The sequence below is a fragment of the Diadema antillarum genome, unplaced genomic scaffold, assembly GCF_040938485.1.
Source record: "Diadema antillarum isolate AM-2024a unplaced genomic scaffold, OU_Dant_1.0 seq00000150_RagTag, whole genome shotgun sequence".
Lineage (NCBI taxonomy): Eukaryota > Metazoa > Echinodermata > Echinoidea > Diadematoida > Diadematidae > Diadema > Diadema antillarum.
The window spans coordinates 623,124-645,185 of record NW_027271223.1 but is presented as its reverse complement, the minus strand read 5'-3'; the positions used below and the strand labels follow the sequence as shown (position 1 = coordinate 645,185).

Below are 22,062 nucleotides of genomic sequence, written 5' to 3'. Positions count from 1 at the left end.
TTTTGCTCCACTCCATGATCAAACTGACTTCCTAAGAAAGAGTGAACTTATGCAAACAGATAAGCGTAAGGTTCAGTGTATAAATCAGACCTCTAAGGGGCTTTCAAAATTTCTCACATTTTTATGAAACAGTGTTCAGTCATGATCGTAATATGCAGATAATATAATGATGAGGTGATGACATCATCGTCCAACCCCCCCCCCCCATTGACATGTACACTAACTTTCACTTAATGTCCTTGTTTGATAAGAATATAAAAAGAAAGCCCATTAATCGATTTAGAACAACGTCGCAGTGATTATGGCTCTCGCCTTCAATGGGGAAAAAATGAATGTTACTTATTACTAGTATTACTTATGATGACCGATCTATGATTGAAGAGATAGATAGTATTACATGCAATTCGAAGGAATTTCACTTTAATGTCAATGTCAGTTTCGCGGTAAGTCGATGAGAGGCTTCAGAGGAAATTTGAGAGCAGGATAAGTGCAGGATTAACCTTTACGAGTACATTGTGCTTTGGGAAGCACATCCAGCTGACATCTGACCCACGTCTAACAAGGAGAGAGCGTTGGGTGTATTTCTATACCTCCTGTGATGCAAGTTTAGACAGTAGTTTCATTCTCATTCCACTGCCAAAGAAACACAAAGACAAAAATATATACAAAGTTGTCACTCATGGATTCTGGAAAGGGCATAAATTCATACTGTAAACAAGTGCAAAAACGTGTACATCAAACTATAAACGGAACAACAAAGGAAAATCCGACAAGGTTCTAATCATCTCTTTTTCTCTTGAAGTAACTATTATAAAAGTCATCGAAAAGAAGTCTCATCGGGTGTGTAGAGGCCGTAGTTGAAACAGAAGGTTTATAATTTTATGCCCATAAACGTTTTAGAATGTTATTTCTATTTTCAAATACCATGGGTCAAAGTGTCACACGTTGTATACAGTTTTGTATACGTGTATCCAGGTAGATGGCAGCCCCCCCCCCCCTCCTGTATACCATCCTGGTATCTCATACTTGATACCTTCCTTGTTGAGCCAATGAAATGATGCAAGAATATTAAACAGAAAAATGTATGGGAATTACTCTTTAAGAAAAATTGCTTAAAATTTTACTCAATATTAAGTCGTATATATAGTTACATGGTCAAAACTGAGTGATTTTTTTTTTGTCTCAAGAAAACCGTAAAAATTTTCAGCCATTATTCGGTTTACCCTATGAAAGAGTAAAATGTGTTTTGCTCAAATACTGGTAATAGTTTGTTTAGTATATAGGTATGACCAAGCGACTCTTTTCATTTGCTTCTGGTGTAATTTCAGTAGTGCTTATATGGTCATACTTGACCATGTATCTCTTTTTTTTTATGTATGTGTGTTGTGTAAATGTTATCGTTAAAGTCGTTAATACAGAAGTATATGGTATAAATATTTTTTTACTTAGTAATGTCACATTGGGCCTGAATGTTCTACTTCAGGATAATACTAAATGTAATGACATAACCAGATTTACATAGCGCATGCATATTACTTCAGTCTCTATTGTTATACGATCAAGAACAAAGGTGTGACAAGTTTAGTGAGCTCCTATCTTTAAAAGCAAAAGCCTTATACTGACGTAATTATGGTTTACTACAGATTTTTTTTTTTGGGGGGGGGGGTACATTCGATCCAAAAGATTGATAGCATGTCTGGTGTTCCGCTTACATCTTATCCTCAAATATAGTGAGCGATTGATTTTGTATAGGCGAATGTAGCTTAAAACTTATTGTTTTATAATACAACTTTCATTCAGACTGGCACTTGAAAGCAAGCTGTCAATTTTCATTTTGAAGTGGATTAAAAACTGAAATTCGTTTTCTTTACAATGATAATTTAATGTGGACTTAATTTGACCCAACTTTAGTGTGAAATAAAGTGCAGAGATTTCCGTCCAGATAAATTTGATAATGGAATGATATTTCAGGTGTTGCTTTGCAATACTTCTATATAGCTCACAGTCTTCCAATATAAATTTATCCGTTAGGAAGTTAGAGTTTGCCCATTGCCATTTGCAAATGCCCGTAAGAATGATCTGTGCCCTCGTTAGAAAGGTCAACTCGAACTGCGAACCTAGAATACAAAGAACCGATTATACACTCGTTCAACCATAGGTCTCAGTTTTAAATTTTGCGTGGAAGAAACGCAACACTGCTGACGAACGGATAAAATGTTTTGGTCTTTCATTTTCGTGCAAAACTGTTGAGTGTAACCAGGAAAAACAGTGATGAATGTCAAATGCAATTTATAACTCGTCTTTCTTGCCCCCACACTTTACTCCCACAGGGGCTCTATAGTAGCAAATATTTTTTTTTTCCAAAACTGGAAGAGAAATTAGATTACGAAACTGCGACGAGACGAGGGGCATGCAGTGCTAAAATCGGGTAGGTGTTAGAGCGCAGGGCTCCATGATTGTATACACGTTTAATGGAGACTCTTTTAATCACGTTAGGCTTGTTGACTTCTCGTGGGTAAAAGTGCGAACCTAATCGTGAAGCAAGCCACGATGTTTGAACTCACAACCCGAATATGGTCACTCCGCGAGCAGGGAGGACAGCGAAGCAAACGCGACGCCAGGTAAAACAGCCACAAATAATATCGCAATTAAGGCAACCTGCAACATGAAAAATATACTTCCTTTAATCCATCAAGTCTTGAAGTATAACTTTGCTGCAGAAACATTCATCTTGTGCCACAAATAATTTGACATCTTTGAAATTCACTACATATCGGAGAGAAGTAATATGGGAACTGGTTATATTCATTGAATCTGCAGAAAATCAGAAAGATATTTACAAAATTAACCAATGCACGAAGTTGATGTCACATTTCTGTCACAATCATTATCGTCATCTTTTGTCTGTAAAGATCGATTTTTATGTTCGTGTACGTTTGTTTGGACGTGGACGTTAGTCGTTTTAGACTAAGATTAGATTAGGGTATATTGTACTATACGATGCTAGTGGTCACCATCAACATGGGAAGTCCGCCTGGTTGTTGATGACTTGATCAAACCCAAATTGTTGTCATGTGATTTGTTATTTTGAACATTCTTATAATTTTCCGCTTACTCCCCCCCCCCCCCCACCTCCTTCCTGTCTTTTTCATTGCGTGTGTACACTGTAAAAAACTATCGGTATTAGATTTAACACCACGGGTGTTAAATCTAACACCGATCAAACTTCAATAAAGGACCACACCCACAGGTGTTAAAAATGCACTGTGATGGTGTTGAAAAGTGTTCACCTGACACTTCGTGGTGTTAATTTGACACTGTACCTGGTGTTATTTTGACACTGTACCGGTGTTAATTCAATAATGACACCACATGGTGTTGATTTGATATTTGTTGGTGTTAATATCAATGGTTTAACACCCGTCCAGCTTCAATAAGAGACCACACCAGCTGGTGTTACTTTGGTGTAAATTTATTTTCATATTTTTTCAAAAATCTGATATTTTAATTTAAAATTCTTGATCGTCTTTTTTAAATTAAAAATCAACAAGAAGTGCAGTTACTAAGAAACTCTTCAAAAAACAGTTTAAGATTTGGAAATGACACCCGGAGATGTTAATTTAACACCATAAATGAGCACCGAAAATTTAACACCAGCTCGGTGTTCACTATTTAACACCGGACTTTTTGCAGTGTACGTGCTTATAGGGTTGCATTCTTCCTTGCGTTTTTGCTCTATGTTGTACACTGTACTTCTTTTACATGTATATTATACTAGCACATTTTTATACGGATCACTGAAAGGTGTAAAGAATTAATACACCTCTTACCATTCACTGCTTAGATAATGTTAGTGTATTAGCACACTGAAGTGATAATCACTTTAACTTGTTATTACATTTATCAACTTGTTCATTTACTTCTTGACGCCAAAGATTCGTGGCTACAAAAAGTACGCAGACACTGTGGAGCTGAGCTTTATTTCACTGAACTTTGCTACTATATGTAATATCAGTCTATTAGGTATAAAAAACAAACAAACATGGATTTACAGCTCAAACCCCGCATTGAGCCGTCTATAGGATTGGGATAAATAACTTTGCTGTCTTGAAACTTTAAGAGAGTAACAAAAAGGTATCCTACCCTCCCCCTTTTCCAATTCTTCAAGATTACGCAACAATCTAACATTAAAATATTCATAAACGACAACTTAATCATAAAGCAGGGACTTTCAGATTGTTAGAGTGAACTCATGCACGGTAACTAATGAAATTTTCTGATTTTCTGCTTTAAATTGAAACTTGAATCAGTTATCAATTCCTGTCAAAATGGTGGAGATCGTTTATAAGTTTGATTGATGTTGGCGGCTTATAACACATGCAACAGAAATTACTCATGTATTTTACGGATGATAATGAAAAACAATAATGATGACAGTGATGATGGGGATGAATCAATGTTGATACCTCTATATTGTACTTCTTCTAGTAAGAATATTAATAGTAGCAATGAATAAAAAAGTTGAATATGAAAATAACAATGGTTCCACTTAAATAATTTTAAGATGCAACGTTGCGCTATACAGTAAATTCAGTAGTGCTAGTTTCAGTGAGTGATTTATGGAATCTACGAACTACAAACAATATTCAATTCAATTCAGATTTTATTTCATTTTCGAAAAGAACATAAACATATCACTTTCTTTGGTATTAGAGAATAAGGTTGCATAATCAAAACGAAGTAAGTTAGGTTAGTGACGATTCTGATGTTTATATAGGGCTCATAGGCCTTTTTCATATCGGCGACTGGAAAAAGAGGCCAGGAGATTGTCGGACACTGTCATTTCAACTGTGGTAACTGTATTAGATCTACGTGATATATCAGCGGCATTTCAGCGTATTGATTCTGAAAGGGTTACAGTGGCGGACCTACGGAAGGAGGGGGAGATACCCCTCCCCCCTTATAGGATCTTAATGTGATGTACATATAAAAATGCCATAATTTGCGCAGACTCACACAGTATATGAGCATTTAGCACTGCATGTGTCTGAGGCTTAGTTCAACGGAACGAAAAAAAAATGTGAAGATCTTTATCTATTTATTTATTTATCTATTTGTTTATTTATTTATTTATCTATTTATTTATTTATTTTTCTTGTTATCATTATTGTTATCATTATCATTATTATTATTATTATCATCATTATTGCTTGTCAGCTATTTTGGGAGGGAATTGGCAGCAAAAATGGGTAGGTCTTTTATTCGTTTATCAAATTATCTTTTTAATTTTTATTTTTTTGGTTTGTCATTCGATTGTGGCAGCAACAACAACAACAAAAAAAAGAATGTGAAGACTTTTTTTTCTTGTCATGAACCATCGTCGCCCCCCCTCCCCCTTCCCCCTTAGCAAAAAAAAAAAAAAGAAGAAGCTAGATCCGCCCCTGCGGTGACAATGATCATGTAGTAGGAGGAGGAGGAGGAGGGGGAGAACAGATGCCATCACGATGATACATCGAAGAGACAGAAGGCACCACATAATGTATACCACCCAGACGACAGGAACGAAGGTGGAATAGTTTCACGGTCAGGTTTGTATTCTGGCGACGGATCAAGTTCTCTGTGGCATCTAAAAATAAAAAAGTGGCGGAAATAGAAAAGCGGTATGACTCCCTCCCCAATTCTGTTTATCCCTTACCTGCGAAGAAGTGGGTGATGTTATCCCGAAACACACAAATTCCCTATACCTAGATATTCATTAATCCGAACATTAAAGAGGGATCGTAAATCCAAACGTCTGTACATTTGTGGCATTATTCCAAGGTTTGCTATTTCGAAGATTCGTAAACTTCCGAAAATGAAAAAAAAAATCAAAATATGGTTTGTTAATCTGACAATAAAAGAAGATTCGTTATTCCAAAGGTTCGTTATTACGAAAATGAAAAGAAGGTCGGCATAGGCCTACTAATGTACGTTCTGAATTACGAAATTTATTTCGCTCTCGGATTATAACAAATCCTTTGGAATAATGAACGGTGTGTTTTTCTTTTCTTTTCTTTTCTTTTTTCATTTTGGGATCAACTAATCTTCGGAATAACGAACTGCAACAGAAGAGGTAACCAGGATGTACTAACCTGCAAACATAGGAGGAGAGGGTTATGCTGTGATTGGAATAGACTGTCTAAGAAAAAAAAAAGTAGTTGAGAATGATTTTGTACACCTTTGCAAGGCAAATGTGACAATGTGTACTGCCATGGTTTACCGCTGTTAACTCGAACTCAGATCCAGGTGTCATCTTAGGGCTTCACTTCCCTGCAGCAAGAGGCGACTGACAAAGCTGTGAAAAATTTTCGGCAAAATGATGCCACGAGTGTAACTTATGAAGCAGATTAGTTTATCATCAGTATTTCGCAATTGTTGACAGCATTGCTCTAAGGATCACCATAATCATGTGCAGACACAGAGGAATGGAAAAGTTTCTCTATAGTCTTCTGCCATCAAAGAAAACGAAGGTATAAAATATCAAATAATAATAATAATAATAATAATAATAATAATAATAATAATAATAATAATGATAATAATCATCATCATCATCATCATCATCGTCATCATCATCATTGTAATAATCATAACTAATATGTTGCTCTTAATAGGAGCTATAAAAATTCCAAACTAGAAACCACGAAAATTGATAAAAGACGAAATGTTTGTGCATTCACATATACCAATGAACGACAGATAGCTGCAGGTAAAGCTTACTTCACTCAAACATGTCTTTTAAAGCATGGTGTTAAAAGAAAATCATGTTCAGTGTTCATGTCCACCTTGCTTCGTCACGTCGTATATATGACACACAATTTAAACATTACTGACACCTATACGAGTATGTGAAACCTAACCTTTAACCTATAACTGCATTGCAATACATGACACTCTGGCAACCGAAACGATAATTCATATGCTGTGTTTGACTCCATCCGAAATTTATCACTTCTGAATGTGCATGGTAGTATGTCGTGTGCGAAAGACAAACCATGGCAAACATCAGTACAAAAGCAATAATAACTGTCTCCCGCGGAGCGACTTTTAAAGGGATGGCATAGTGGTTGGTTGAGATGGGTCTTCGGGTTTCCAACTTTTTTTGAGATAATAAGAGACCTCTTATGAACTATCAAAAAACATATCGTACTGCATATCACTACATGAAACATTTTCGCCCGAATGTTTGGAATTCATTAACTATTCATAAATGATGACCATGCTGTTTGGGAACCGAAGTAATAATGATCAGGGCTCCCCCGCTCAAACTCGATGCTACACAATGAAGGTAGTCTAGCAATATTTTCTAATACCGATAAGGAAAGGAGCCCATGTTCGAATTCCTTTCAGATATTACAACACATATGCAATCTGATTGGTGGAAGTCTCTGCAGTATATTCTCAAAGGTGTAAGAAGAATAATCCTTATGTAGAAATGAATTCAGTTCCTATGTTTCTCGTATTTTTTTAATGATCAAAATCATACTGCTTCTGGACCGTCAACACGGTCCAACTCCTTTGAAGCACATACTAGTCGACGTCTTCCGCGAAATAAAATACAGCAGCTGTGTATGAGACTGTGTACAGAAGGGGAAACTTGCATGCCATCATCTACTATCTTTCGACTCTCGAAATATCATGGCACGCTTCTGGCATTTCTCTCAACCGTGGGATGCGGGTATGTTAACCCCCAAAATGATATTAAACATCTCTTCCACCCTCTCAATCGCTCTCTCCCCTTCTCTCTCTCTCTCTCTCTCTCTCTCTCTCTCTCTCTAATAATGATAATAATAATGACAATAATGGAATAATTTTGATTACCTACTATCCGCCACCTCCACCACTACTATACTGCTAGTACTACTACTTATCATTATGATTTTAATATCATTATTACTATTATTATTATTATTACTATCATTATCATTATTATTATCATTGTTTTAATATACTACAACTTCGTTGGGGAAAAAACAATTAAGGAAAACGATAAACATTTTGCAAAGCATTCTCTAGATCATCCAAATGTCATCAAGAATCACTGAGTCTTGTTGAATGACAAGGTTCGCACCATTTAAGGCTATCAAAGAAAGATAAATCACAATTTTTGCCCCACTTCTAGTGACCAATAAGTATTTCCATCATAATGATGACAAGAGTAAAAAGACGTGAGTCTTATCATATGGCGAGACTATAACTTAAGTTTCCTCTCTGTCCGTCCGCCGTCGATGCGAAACAGGTCCCTGTCATTCGGTCTTCAGAGCACTAATCCGACTGTAATGAGCTCTTCGTGCAGACCGCCTGCTTTTCGTTACGGATGTCAACCACGATCGTTGTCTTTTAAGTGCACGTCCACATCATGTTCCAGTTGACGTTCAAGGAAAAGTTACCTTAAACGTAATGCGTGGATACACAGTAAATGCTGAAATCCCAGTTGAACACGTCGATGAAGTTTGAAGTTCACAACTCTGACTTGCTAACGTTTTGGTCGAAAAGATTTGTCATCATCTCAGGATTTTCAAGATGGTTACCATGGTTGCAACAGCTCGTAATGTTTTCAGTAGTTGGACGGAAAAAAAGAAAATAATGAATTTCGCGGACTTTCAGTTTTGTTGTAAATTGAAAGAGTATTTGACTCCAGAGGGCGGGGGAAATAACATCAGAGTGACATCCTGTCATTCGCGGGAATATATTAATTTTTTTTAAATTAATTAAAAAAGGGAAGAAAATGTGTGCCGCCTTCTCCACATACAATCAAACACAGTATATCTTTCTGTGGCCATACAATCTAAGAAATGAAATGGCACTGTGACAAAATGACTTGTTGAATAATAATGATGACGATGGTGGTAATGATATAATAATAATAATAATAATAATAATAATAATAATAATAATAATAATAATAATAATAATGATAATAATAATAATAATGATAATAATAATAATAATAATAATAATAATAATACTAATAATAATAATAATAATAATAATAATACTAATGATAATAATAATAATAATAATAATAATAATAATAATGATAATGATAATAATAACGATAATAATGATAATAAAAGATATATTATACTTGAAATAAAGAAATGTGAGATCATTAATGCCTATCTATAGGGCGATGTGGGATGGGGAGTACCCCTCCTCTTTAATACAGAAACTGCCCTGCCTATATACGTTATTGCTTCAACCATATAACATGCTCCATTCCATATAGATAATTATAACAACAACACTGCACACGAAATGCAATTTTCAGATGGTGGTTGTTGAAGGGTAATATAACGGATATCATAATTATTTGTGTTCTAATGAAATCAGCCCTTTGCATAATTTATTCCCCTGACATAACTCAGTTGTGGTCTTTAGAGATCGTGCTGCTACACTACATTTAACATTTTGATGGTCCGGATTAACGTTTTTTCTGCTTACTCAAAGATTCAATACATGCAAGATGACGATGATATATAGCATTGTGTAATCTTCCATTTATACATCATTTTCTATCGCCTTCTACAGCATTCGTATTATGTCCTACGACCTTTTGTATCGAAATGTAACCGAATGACAGTGACGCATTCTTGTTTAACACGTGAAGTAAATACTATATATTTCATGTTGTGAATCGTAGTCGTGTACGACAGACCTACTTGTCGCAGCGACTCACTCACCTACGCTTTAGATGAAAGTACTGATAGTCGACGAGATGTTAAGTAAGCTTCGCCTTGATCACAAGGTCACTAATTCCATAAGAAATTCCTGAAAGATTTTTGCGCAATCTTGCATCATAACGGTGTGAAGTAGAATTGGATAAAAGCGGACGTAACATTAGAAGACATGGGTGTTTTATAGTTCAAAGACTCTGCGAAACTCAAGCCCTTAGCACTATCAAGTATGGACGCAGCAAAAAACATAAACACAAAGAAAACAAAAACACAAAGGAAACAAGAAAACACCGTGCATTGGGCTGCTTATTTACTTTCATTCTTCTTCATGATCTATGTAAAAAATCGTGCCCATTGTTTATTCATATACTTATGCTGAATTGTTTATATTAGTCACCTTTCCTTATGGTGCTCAGAGCATTTGTCAAGTTCAAAAGCGCCCAACAACTACATGCTCGATTAGATTACTAATCATTGGCTAAATACCGGGTTAACAGTGTTTATTCATTGACGGTTTCTTGCCAGGTTTATGATTGTGATTATGATCATGATTGTGTTCATAATCCCAGCGCTGTACGAAGTGCAACGACATTAGATTAGGAGGTACCGTTCGCTCTTTATTGATTTTAGCGTGATATCGTTGCTGGTCCGAAAGGAACGTATCACGAGTTGTCATGACGACGTAAAGGAACGTCATACTCTGTAGTGTGTCTGAGACAATTCAGTTTACACAGTGCCGAAAATGAAAGAAGTAGAATGACCGTCACGTTATGCTTCCAGCCACGATGTGATCGATCGATTACGATTTTGTTTGACCCCTTAACAATATTGATTTCATTATCTCATAATCACTGCTGTGACGAGTATACGGACGAAGTCAATGGGTATATTTTGTAATGTGTACTGTACATACATTTTGGTTGTGCTGACCCATTCGGCATTATCAAAAATTGATCTTAGAATTATTGCGGGGATGATTATATTTGTGAAGTAGTTACTGTGTATTGTATAGTAGAACAATCAGAAATTGACACAATGGCAGTCCTAAAAATTATTTTGTAATATTTTGATATATGTTTGAAGTGTCACGCAGCAAGCAACACAACTAAATATTGAATTGTAATCAATGATGGATGATGAAATCGAAATAAAATATTGTTTGAAACAAAACAAAAGAAAAAAAAAGAAAAAAAAAAGAAAAAAGCTGGAATAAAAAAATGAATAGACAACGAAAATTGATAGATTTCTCCTGACAGGAAGCACGAAGGTTGATGTCAGCTTTCATGTCAAAAAAAAAGTAAGAGCAGGAGAAAGAAGGGGAGAGCGTGTTATTCGTATTACTCTTAATTTCAGAATTTTTTCAAGAGATCAACCCTATAAACAAGTTCCAATGAAATATGTCAGCTTTTTGCGTGTTTTTTTTTTTATTTGGTGGGGGGGGGGGAGAGGGGTGGGGGGATACCTAATTGAAAACGGCATATCACTGAGAAAGAAATGCCATGTCACTTCGTCGATGTGAGCATTCCTCTGTCGCTGTCAATATTTGAGGAGCAGGCAACCAGTGTGGGGTGACAGCGTGTAACCAGAATGTGTCAAGATCAGTTCATTTGATCCCGTGTCAGGCAGACGATCCTGCCCGCCACAGTGGGGGAGTCAAGGTCCATCACTTAAAGGCATAATTTACCATTTGTAGATGAAACAAAAACCCAGCGTTAGTGCTTCAAAATAGTTCTAAAATGTGAGTTAGAGATTGAAACAACAAATGTAAAAATTTGAATCCGTATAATCGATGTTAATTATTGTTACATGTAATGTGAACAATAGTTATATTAAAATGTTTCCAGACTAAACCGTCTACAGTTATGGTTTAATGAGAAAAATACTGATATCTCCTTATATTTTAGGCTTCATTGCAAAAATTTTATATGGTAGGATGTTTTGTGATACAATAGTTGACCTACACATATGCATCAAAAGTGATATCTTGAACATTTTTTAAATCATTGCTCCCAAAGGTAAACAGGACCTTTAACATAATTATCGCCCGGTAAGAAGTTCGTATAGACGTGGTATCCATTCATTTTGACAATCCAGTCATCAACATTGATCCACAGGATGTACGGGGGTGGGGGGGGGGGGGGAGGGTAGCCATAGGTGACAAAGATCGCCGAGAAACTGTGCCAACAAAAACATTGTGTTTTTTTTTCCTTAGTGAGACGATAACATTAATATACAGCGTGCTCGAAACCGACGTTCAGTTGACATATAGGTGGAAAGTAAAACAACACTGTGTAGGTTTGATTTATACATTTCCCTCTGCAGTTGGGTATTGAGTCAGTGACGTATTTTCAGTTTCATAATACATAAGAGTCTGATAAAAGTACATTGGCAGACAGAATATCATCAATTCCACTCACAAGAAGGGGGTGAGGAAGTGGGCTGAAGGCCTGGGAGATGAGACAGCTTTTTTATGTCGTTGTTCTTGTAGAATTGATTTGTGACATAATTGTTATAGAGAGTGACAGCGCACTTGTGTAATTCCACGTCCCACAGTAATACGACATCAACATTTGTAAATAGAGTAAAGTGACTAGATAGCATTTGAAAAAAAAAAATCGAAGGAAAATAAAATTCTATCTCAAAATTGATAGGGAAAGATATTTTTGAAAAAAATTGAGTAAGGGAATTTTCGATGAGATAGACATGCTTCAGAATACGGATCATGTGGACGTCACAGTTCCTGCTGTTACTTTAGCCGTCCAATAAGGCTTTCGTTTGAATCTACATAGATGACATGAGTAAAACAAAAAATGGAATGAGACAGAAGGCTGTACTCAGAAGATGTACTCTATAAACAGAGAAACTCCTGTGCATGGTTCTGATGGCTTTGATAAATAGAGCAAAAATAAATCGAGGAAAAATGAACGTTTCAGCAAAACCGGACGAAAAACATTCAAATTATGGCACTTACAAGTTACACTTACAAGCATATTACAAGTTACAAAATGATTTATGTATCACAAAGCTGAAAGCATAAGCTCGGTCACGGAGACACGTACAACTTGCATGTAGGACATATGTCCTTCATTTATTTCATCTGATATGAGCTGATGATGTCACATGTCATGTATCCCCAACACGGAGTGAAGATTCCCTTTGAAGGCATAATTTACCTATTGCAGATGGAATAAAAACCCAGCATAGTTCTAAAATGTGATTTAGGGATAGAAACAGCCACTGTAAAAATTTGAATCTGTATAATTGATGTTGAGTATTGTTAAATACACAAAATGTGAACAATAGTTGTAATAAAAATATTTTCAGACCAAATCGTCTGCGGTTATGGTTTACTGAGAAAAGTACTGATATCTCCATATATTTTAGGCTTTATTGCAAAAATTGTATATGGTAGGATGTTTTGTGATACAACCGACCTACACATATGCATCAAATGTGATATCTTGAACATTTTTTAAATCACTGTTCCCAATGACAAACAGGACCTTTAAGTCGGGAGGTTTTGAGAGATCACTTCACCAGTTGAGAAATCAAGCACCTGCGAGTTTGCCCAAGGAAAACGTCTGTATTCTTTGTGCATTCTATTCTTTACTGATTTTGGCCCTGTTCCGATGACATGTCCAGGTGGAGTGTGGCTTTGCCAAGCAGTAAACCCTCTCTCCTTCGCCTATTTACAACGCGATTTCATATCTTTTTCCCCGGTTCCGAGCGACTTGTTTTACATTAGTAGCATAGGAAAGCGAGCCTTTCCCCCATTTAGTCTATTCACACCGGGTTTCATTCATAAAGGCTCTGTACTTTTCTCTTTATCATAACTTACCCTACCGAATCGCTTACTGCAAACCACAATAAACCATCACAAGAGCAGCATTATTATTGATACAAAATCTTAAGCGATATCAGACCAAACAAATCAAACTGAAATGTCCGTTTGAATGTCAATTGTCAGTTGATAACTCCAAGTATTGATATAAATAGATTTTTAAAAAAAAACGCTGTGTGCGACGCATTCTCGCTGTAGTATCACTTATTATTTCGTAATCAATTCCTCCCCCCCCCCCAAAAAAAAAAGAGAGAATAAAATAAAATATAAAACACACAAATAAACTTATCATTGGCAGATGATACGCAATGAATTAAATGACTCAAGGCATGCACCAACGGAAGCAAATCAGTGGGCACGATTTGACCTGTTGCAAGATCAGACGTGACGAGCCACGTACCCACGTTCTTCGGAGGCTAGTTAGACGATCAGTTACCATAGCACCCACGTTCTGCGAAGCGATGCACCTGTTTTGAAACGTGATGGAATTTTAGGGCAATTACTCAGACAAGCCAAAAGGGCAGGCGGGGACAAATATTGTTTTGATATCCAATGATCGAGCACGCCCTCATACCTTCATTCTCAATTATAATGATGCATACAGTAAACACTTCCTTTGAGTTTTCCTTTTGTTCTTTCAACCAAAAATGAATTGAAATAGTCCGACTATTAAACGACTATTATGCTATATAGTATGCAGTCTCGAAGGCATTTGAAGAATTTCCGTGTCCATGACCAAAATAAAAAGGGTTTTGCTTTGATCACAAATAAATCCAAAATGAGTTCACTATAAATCCATACGAAATTCCGAAGAGATTTTGCCCGTTCGTGCATATCAGCGGTTCGGAGAAGAATGAAATAGATGCGAACATAAAATTGGGAGATAAGGATGTATTATGGTTTGAGAATTTCGTGCAATTCAAGCCCTTAGCTATCTCCATAATTAATGGCTCTACCAATGTTGTTATTATATACCTGTTTCCTATTTCAGCCATAACGCCTAACAATATTTCAATTCAATTCAATTCAATTCAATTTAGCCGATATTTCCATCCAACAGAAAAGTATTACAAATACAAAGTATAGGCCTTACATTAATAAGTAATAATATCGTTGACAATTTGTAAGCAGTGCAGATCATAACGTTTTTATGTAATATAAATAATGTACGCGCTAACTTATCAACGTACGTGACTCATTGCGTAACCCATTAAAATTAATTATCTTTTATTTTATTTGGAACAAATGCACCCCTCTCCATGGCCGACATTATAAAGTTACAGTGTTGTAAAATCGAATAGGATCAGCATGCAGACATGGGTGCTGGTTCATCCCCATTTTTTTTTTTTCGTGATCTGTGATTTACGACCATACAGTTCTGTCAGTCTGAAATAACAAATACTGACGGATTTCGCGAGTTGCAGTACAGGGAAGCTTATCGCAGTGATCAAACGACGTTTATCTACGACATTATTTTATCAGTATAAACGAGGCGAAGTGTTTTCCGAGACAAGAAATAGTTTCCTCTATTGCGGGACTCCTAGATCAAGCTATTTCATCGTCTGCGTGACAAGACAGATTTCACAGCGTTACACGCATGCACTTGAAACAAACCTTGTCACCTACGAACGGTATTTGAAATCCGCAGTCACTTGAGGTGAGTTGTTGAATGTATCAAATGACCGTAATACCCATAGGCTACATTTTTACTCCTCTCTTCAAGGATAACTGCGTAAATGCGTTGATAATTTACTGAAACTCTTCCAAAAAAAAGAAAAGAAAAAGAAAAGATGGGCTACATTGTATTTTCTATTTGTCCAGCTATTCGAGCGCTACGTTCCACCTCTAAAAAAACAGAAACAAAAACAAAAACAAGTCAATGTAACATAACCTATATGCACAAATCTCCACATGCTAGGCCTACTGCGCCGTATCATCATTGTTGATATTATTACTTTCATGCAAAAAAAAAAAGAATTATTGCTTTATGGGTATTCTATCAATGACAATAACCTTGCATAAACTCAGTCTTTCATGTTATACAAGTATATCACTTTAAACTCTTAAACATCGGCCGTGTATGCTATCTTGAAAGATTCGTACACATCTGTTGTTGTTTTTACTGCGCGTGGGTATCTCAATTGTAGAATCATGAATCATTAAGGGTCTGGTGAGGCAGACTACACGAGTGATGGGCGTGGACGTGATCGCAACACGAGATGCCCTGGGCATTTACGGACACCAGCATGACGTCGAATAGGAGACGTGTGGGAAAGGGAGCCAAGTTCATCCAATTATAGACTTGGGTCAAGTTAAGACATCTTTCTTTTCGTGACACATGGCAACCAAACCACTTTCTTTCTGAGGTCATTTATAAATCTATAGGCCCTATACATCTATAATTGTTTTGTTTTGTTGATTTCGGAGAGCGTTCGGAGGTGGGATGGGGTTGGTTATACGACTTTTCCCAGATGCTGTGATCCACACAGTTTCATGAGCGTAGACTTCCATTCGTTGTCTAAAATTGTTGATGCATGGCATAGGTCGCAGACTTCACATATCAGATACGGTTTGGTTTGTCCATGATAATGCTACAAGTCTCACTTGCCATTGGTGAAGAAGATACAATTATGATAATTATGTGAAACTGAGATGGTCAGCATTACCCAAATTGAATCACTTGTAAACGCCGTTTGAATGTCAATCCTGCTCGAATGAATCGGCCAGCAAATTTATCATCTTTAATTCTGAAGTGTCACTCTGCACAATGCGCGCACCGAGTGAAACTTTCTGCTGTATGAGTCATCGCTCATAATTATATAATTTTCATCATATAATGGTTCTTTAGTAGGTCTTCTTCCGTTTTGTTTTGCAGGACCCTCTAGAGCAGTGGCCAAACTGAAGAGGCTACCCTGGATAAAGAAGACCTTATTATTATTACTGCTTTGTTTTGTTGGTTAAGTATAAGATTTATTTTCATTTGCATAGTAATTCTTCAACACTAATAGTTTTGATTTTGATTTTAATGTTAAAATATTTGCAGTATTTCAGTTTTGTGTATTGACCTTGAAATTATATTTACGTATCATATCTATACTTGTATTGGCTACCAATACATTTTTGAAGGTCTTTTAGATGTACGGCAAGGACCGTCCTTTGAAAATTAACCCTACTTACAGCTGAGAGATCATCACCTAAGCGGAGAATAGATGGATTAGTAAATAATACACAGCTAAGTAAATAAAAACAGGGACAAACAGACTGAAATACAAAGGCCTAAAATTCAGTGACAATACTGCAGCTGAGTCAACTACCAACAGGAATCATCAGATTTAAGGTAGATTATGCTTTGGATACACAATTTTTTCTTTCTTTTTACTTCGTGGTTTGCACTTTTTTCAACTTTGTGGAACTTGATCATTTTAGAATTTTCTGTTATTGTTGGAAATTATGCTGTCATTGTTGGTTCAGGCTTTCGACGGACAAGTATCATCACTCCGATGAATTGTTTTTACTACGTTCAGAAGCATGCATTTGATCATTTTCAAATTCAGCCTTTATATATAGCTCCATTTTGGCACGATGTAAAAGGCTGTGGTAGCACGGGGAAAACCATACAGATGAGTTCTGTGTTGTTTTTTTCAAACAGGAAACAGCTTTAAATGGAGATTAGATTTATCCTACACAAAAATATGGATGCAAAAACAAAAAGTAGAACACGTCAAATTATCTCCGAGGAAATCGGACAATCCGTACGAAAGTTATGAACTTTTACAGTTTAGGTCAAATTCATGAACTGCATCGATGGATAAGAACGCTACAACAATTCGTGATGTCATAATAGTAGAGTGATATAAAGATTATAAACACGCAGGGAAATTTAACAGAAGATTCCTCCACTTTCCTCCACTTTTTTTATTGCCTTTACATGTCAAAAGTAACATTTTTCTGACGTCTGAAGGTTAGTAAAATTTCTGTCATTATGCCAAAGAAAAGAAAATGGAGAGCATCTTTCCGAGCAACAGATGTTCTCGCATATGTTATAGCCATGTTTTGAGAACAGCTATGTCACCATTATGTTGATGCGAATAAAATGATGCGTGAACAACAGCTGCTTCTGTAGAAAGATTTGAACACCACCATCCACGCGTCCATGACAACAACTCAGCCTTCCGCTTCTGCCTATGACCAGATGGAATTCCTCTATTGAAAGAAGTTAAAGGGATAGTACAGGTTTGGTTGAAATGGGTTACAAGTTTCAAACAGTTTCATGATGATTTTTTTTAGATGAGAAATCTCATAAAATATGAAAGAGCATATAATTCTTGAGAGGAATTCAAAGTTTATTTGATGAAAATTGGTTTTGAAATGGCTGGGATTTCCAAAACAAAGCAATCCTAGTGAAAGGAAGGTGGGACCCACCTTTTATTAGGATCGCTTTGTTTTACTTTGTTTTTTGATATCTGAGCCATTTCAAAACCAATTTTCATTGAAGGAACTCTGAATTTCTGTTAGAATTGTTTGCTCTTTAACATTTCTAAGTATATTGCAAAAAGCTAAAGGCTGAATTCTCACCTCAACCAATACTATACCATCCCTTTAAATGGGTGATACAATTGGTGGAGATGGGGATTCAGGTTTTAACCTTTTGCAAGACAATTAGAAACTACGTATATGAAATATTAAAGAGCGTACAATTCTAGAAGAAATTCAAATTCAATAAAGAAAGCAAAACAAATTGGTCCTAATAATGGTGGGCCTGGTCCCACCTTTTATTAAGTACTCTTTTGTTTTTGGATATCTCAGACATTTCAAAACCATTTTTCATCAAATAATTATAAACTTTGAATTCCTCTTAGAATTGCATATACTCTTTAATATTTCGTATAAGTGCATGGCTTCTTATCATGTCGCACAACGTTAAAGCCTGAATCTCCATCTCAACCAAAGCCATACCATACAACAGATTTCAAGTACTTCGTAAATTAAGAGCTTTATAGCATAGTGAAACGTAGATGTATTATGCATGCTTACCTCACCAGGATAGTGGAAAACAATACAGAATGTTTCTTTTTGAACTTAAAAATCATCCCACTCAGGAGCATTTTCTCTTTTAATTCTTAAGAAGATTAAATTCGTGCTCTCCTGAATGATTGCATTTGAGGTAGATTTTCTCTGATGAATTTCAGCACCTCCTGGACAAGACTCAAAACATCACCATTACTAATATAATAATGCAAAAATTTTCATCTTAGAATAATTACCTATTACTTCCATGCCCCGCAAGAGAATGTTTGCCTAAGCGTAATAATGTTTACAGTGCAAAAGCTGTCACTGCACGTCAGCAAGCATCGGCCCCATAGCTCGAAAATACAAGGTGTAGGCCCTATACTAGTAGGTCCTATTGGTTACCCATGGGTACATGAAAAGAGAGAGAGGGAGAGAGAAGGAGAGAGAAAGGAAAATGAAGAGTGAGAAGAATCATTATCTATACCACATTCCAACATTTACACCTGTGACACTAACTTGTGTAATCATCATCATGCTATACATCCATTATTCACACGCTATCTCACAAATTCGTATGATAACAGTAACAGTGAGGCTTTGCATTCATAACACACACAGCCATGGACCCTCGAACCCCAGGGATTCTTGAGACCAAAGACCATTTCGGACTCACGACAGTTGTTTGCATGTTTCCCCGACTCTGCTCTGGTAACAGGGTGTGTGTAGGTATGTGTATGTGAGTGTATGTGTGTGTATGTGTGTGTGTGGGGGGGGGGGTATAACTATTGGTTTTCAGGACAGCAGGCTGCGATAAAATAAAATGAATTGAAATTTCCTTTACTCTATCGAAAATCCAAGCAACCCGTCGCCTCCGCCCCCTTTCCGACTTGATGTGCTTTACTACAATTTTGATATTACGAAACAAAAAGGGAGTTATCAACCCCAAAACAGTCCTCAGACAAGGTGGATATCAAAGTATAACTATTAATAATGGAGTGATACCGCATAGGCCGTAATATTGACCATGTACAATCAACATCCAACTGAAGAAAAGGAAATCGATTAGTTCCGCGGCGAATCGTCTCGATCTTTGCGCAATATTAGTGAATCCTTCTCGGAAGCATTCTGGTTTCTTCGCTATTTACGGTGACTCCGTCGATAATGAAGTGAATTTTGTTTTCTTTGCGACAATAGGCCTGCAGAAAATATCACCGCCATGCAATTGTCCTCCACGAGGACACTTATGTATACATAAAGTCGTTTTCAATTGCTGCACTCGTTGCACGTAGACACATTTTTGTATATCCGAGTGGCTAATAATAGGAAATGGTACGTTTCACATTCGTGCGGATGAATGCCACCCATTAAAAAAGGTCATTATACATCAGACCTCATACTGATTGTAGACTCCATGTTTAGGCCCAGAAGAAAAAGAAATGTGTAACTGACATGTCTATAATCACACGTGTAATGGAAATTTGGCCCCACTTCTCAACAGACTTTGAACCAAAGACGTACCGAGGTAGATGTACAAGATGAACACGGTCAGTTTGATCAGGGAGGTGAGACTCGATCACCTCCCTGGTTTGATCTTCCCGGATTCATCTCATACAACCTGCCCCCCACCCCCCATTAAAATACCGGGGGGGGGGGGGGAGGTGAATGATAGCAAGAGTTGATCCCCCATCTCTTTCTTCAAGATATGACCATGTCTCAGGTACTGTATTACATCGTGAACAATGGGTAACCTGTCGTTACACTATCTAACTCAGTAACTGGCCATGGAAGCCATGAATCAGTGTAAATTGTGGCTTATAAGAAGACAGATAGAGAGAGAGAGAGAGAGAGAGAGACAGACAGACAGACAGACAGACAGACAGACAGAGACAGAGAGGAGGGGGAGAGAGAGAAGAGGGAGAGATAAGGTAATAACTTGGATGGTGTTCCAAACGTTAATTGGTCTAAACGGTATAAACGAACAAATTTGTCCTTCTGTCTGTGTAGACCTGGGGAATATTTTGCTACTGCCCCCGGGACCTGATGTCACTGCATATTCAATAGCCTTTTGACGAGACATGAATACGCGGTTCACTCACGGTGACAATACAAAAAAAAAAAAAAAAATCAAGGGTTCAAACATGTAAGAAGGGCAAGTGTCAGATTTACAGAAGTCAGTGGGTAGTGTTTGACAGAGATAATGTCAGGGTTACCTATATCAAAGGTTTAAAGCAAAAACAAACAAACAAAATGGTGTCGGGAGTGAATACAACTGTCAGACATGCATTCACGTTCACTTTCAACCTTCTTTTTTATGATTATCATTATTTTTTTTTACCGCTGACAGTTTTCTATCTGGCATTTTTACCTCTAATATTTACAGCCCTGAAAAATTCTTTATACCTCTGATATTGAACGTTGACATTTTTTACTCCTGGTTATCGATTGTGACCTTTATATTTTGCATACGCGGGACTATCCGAGACTGATCTGTAGAGTGTTCTTAATGTTAAGTAGGGATTGATACACACGGTGGCCGCACTGAAACGAAAGAAGTTCATAACGTCTGTCCTATTTTCATAAACTTTCACTGGTGTGTTCTACCAGGGAGGGTTCGTCTCTCCCCCCCCCCCCCCTCGTTCTACTAATATTGCTATACATTCACATGCTGTAATCTACACTATAATCTTGGGGGATAAGTTCCCTTAAAGGCATTATCAACCATTTGCATTTGAAACAAAAACACAGCATTAGTGCTTCAAAATAATTCTAAAATGTGAGCTAGGAATAGAAAAAAACTAATGTATAAAAATTAATGTATAATCTATGTTAAGTATTGTTAAATATACAAAATGTGAACAACAGTTATAATAAAATTATTTCTCGAATAAACCGTCTACAGTTATGGTTTATTGAGAAAAATAGTGATAATATATCTCCTTAGGGCCTATATTTTAGGATTTATTGTGAATCTTTTATATGGTAAGATGTTTTGTGACACACCTGACCTACACAATCATAAGTATCAAAATAACTAATGTGATAACTCGAACATTTTCAAATCACTGCTCCCAGTGGTTAAATAGTACCTTTAAACGTCTTTGATCAAATTAACTCACAATGTGGGGCAGGAAGACGTCAATTTTGATTCAGACTCTGTCGTGTTTATCTTTCTGGCATACTCGCTGTGTTGGAAGACTGACATTAGGCAGTAGCATTGTTCTCGTGGCCAAGTTCAGCAAATACATCAACCTGAGGAAAACTAGAAAACAAATGTACAGCTGAGTCTATTCAAATGTGCAAGTGATGGGATCGAAACCTGTGTTCGCTGTTCTGGGTTGTTCCCTTGATTTGCACCTTGCCATGCACTCTGTACTCGGAAATGTTAGTAAAGTATTAATACAGACGTAAAACATCATTACGGTGTCATGAGGGTATGTAAAGTTGCCACAGGAGGTACTTATGTGGACGCGGAGATATCATCGGGGATATGTTCCG

General features: G+C 36.8%; 1 protein-coding gene across 1 annotated transcript in view; it reads right to left on the bottom strand.

The window, feature by feature from the left end:
- Window positions 1-22,062, bottom strand: part of LOC139727769 (insulin-like growth factor-binding protein 7) — a 29,129-nt gene that overhangs the window by 5,631 nt on the left and 1,436 nt on the right. The gene's annotated exons all lie outside the window — the stretch shown is intronic.